The sequence below is a fragment of the Diceros bicornis genome, chromosome 4, assembly GCF_020826845.1.
Source record: "Diceros bicornis minor isolate mBicDic1 chromosome 4, mDicBic1.mat.cur, whole genome shotgun sequence".
NCBI lineage: Eukaryota > Metazoa > Chordata > Mammalia > Perissodactyla > Rhinocerotidae > Diceros > Diceros bicornis.
In genome coordinates this window covers 51575813-51578400 of record NC_080743.1, presented here as the reverse complement: position 1 = coordinate 51578400, position 2588 = coordinate 51575813, and positions in this window count along the sequence as shown.

Here is a 2588-nt window from a genome sequence, read left to right as displayed (position 1 = left end):
AAAAAAAAAAAAAAAAAAAAAGACTAACAAACCAGATTTTCTGTTATCCCTCACCCAGTAAGATAAGATCTCTATGAGCTATTAATCCATTTATAGATATCATCAAATGATTAGACCATAAAACCAAGCTCCTGATTGGAAAAACCAATAAGCCAGATTCACTGTGAAGAAATTACTTGTGCTCTCTTACCCAACAGAGACAAAATCTCTATAAACCATCAATCTATTTACAGAGATCATCAAATGATCAGACGATAAATCCAAATTCCCAAAGAGGAATAATTTACTCCATCCTCCAAATATTGGGGATCTGTGCTCTGATTGTCAATTGCTGCTTCCAATTACAAAGGTGCAGACACAGATGCCATTCCCATTTTTGTTGCACCTCCCTCCACTGTTGCAACCCCTCCTCTTACAGCTGAAGTGACTTCCAGGAGATTTAAAGAGCCAGTGACTTACCCTCCCATCATTTTTCTCTTTTTCCTCTTTTGGGAGTCAAACATAGAAGACCAGGACATTCAAAAGCAACAACATTTTGGGGGTAAATTAGAAAGTGACTGTGTATGCCCAGGGAAAGGTGCAGTTTCAGAAAAGACCCGAGAAGACCTTAAGTTTACAACTCAGGTTGATCTTCAGCACAGAGATAGCATACAAAAATTTAAAAAAAAAGCAAAAGCAAACCCAGGGGAAGGGAAAGAATCTGATTTCCAGAGCTACCACATTATTAGATTCAAATATTCAGTTTCAACAACAACAACAAAATCACAAGGCATATAAATAAACAGGAAAATATGTCCCATTAAAAGGAAAAGAAATAAACCAGTAGAAACTGGTCCTGAAAAGGACTTGATGTCAGCTCTACTAGACAAAGACTTTAAAACATGTCTTAAAGATGGTCAAAGAACTAAAGGAAGACATGGAGAGAGCCAAGAAAACACTGTATAAATGAAGTGGAAATATCAATAAAGAGATAGAAAATCTAGAAAGAACCCAAAAATAAATTCTGGAGCTGAACATTACAATAACTGAAGTGAAAAATTCGCTAGAGGAAGTCAACCACAGATTTGAGCAGGCAAAAGAAAGTATCAGTGAACTTGAAGATAGAACAATGGAAATTATTGCGACTGAGGAACAGGAAGAAAAAAGATTGCAGAAAAGTGAATAGAGCCTAAGGCAACTGTGAGACACCATAAAGAAGACCAACATACACATTTGGAAGTCCCAGAAGGAGAAGAAAGAGAGAGAGAAAGAGGCAGAGATAATATTTGAGGAACTAATGGCCAAAAACTTCCCAAACTTAATTAAAGACATGAATATTAACATCCAGGAAGCTCAATGATCTCCAAGTAGGATGAACTCAAAGGACTCACACCAAGACACATGCTAATCAAACTGTCAAATGACAAAGATAAAGAGAGAATTTTGAAAGCAGCAAGAGAGAAGCAACTCATCAAGGAGAGCAACTCATCAGGAGATCCTCAATGACATTATCAGCAGATTTTTCATCTGAAACTTTGGAGGCCAGAAGGCAGTCGGCAGATGTATTCAAAGTGCTAAAAGAAAAATACTGTTAGCCAAGAGTCCTATATCCAGAAAAACTGTCCTTCAAAAGTAGGGGAGAAATTAAAATATTCCCAGATAAACAAAAGCTAAGTCAATCTGTTGCCACTAGATTTGCCCGTAAGAAATGCTAAGAGAAGTCCTGCAGGTTGAAATGAAAGGACACTAGACAGTAACTTGAAGCCATATAAAGAAATAAAGATCTCAGTAAAGGTAGATATATGGGCAATTATAAAAACCAGTATTATTTCAACAATGGTTTACAACTCCACTTTTTGTTTCCTATATGATTTAAGAGACTAATACATTTAAAAAAACACATTGATTAGTCTAGAAGCTAGTATTATTGTAACAATGGTTTGTAACTCCACATTTTGTTTTCTACATAATTTAAGAGACTAATCCATTAAAAAATCATTACTTTATGGTTTTGGACACACAATACATAGAGATGTAATTCGTGACATCAACAACTGAAAGGGGTAGGGATGGAGCTGTTAAAGGAGGAAAATTTGTGCATGTAATTGAAGTTAAGGCAGTAAAAATAAGAGTATTAGGATGTCAAATGTAATCCCCATGGTAATCACAAAGAAAATAGCTAAAGAATATGCACAAAAACAATAAAGCTATTATCCTTTAATAAAAAAATATTGTTTTCAAATTTGAGTAATGTTCAGATTTTTTAATAGGGAAAAATACTCGTGGGTCCCCAGGGTATAAGAAGGTGATCTTGAGCCAGCCCTGATGGCCTAGTGATTAAAGATTGGAATGCTCCGCTTTGGCTGCCCAGGTTCAGGTTCCCGGCCACAGAACCGCACCACTTGTCTGTCAGTAGCCATGCTTTGGTGGCAGCTCACATAGAAGAACTAGAAGGATTGACAACAGATGTTAGCTCAGGGCGAATCTTTCCCAGGAAAAAAATAATAATAATAAACTTCTTATAGTAAAACATACAAACAAAATAGGTATATATCCTTTATGCTTGTAGCTCTTATAAAACCAAGAAAAATGACATCAAATAGAAATGA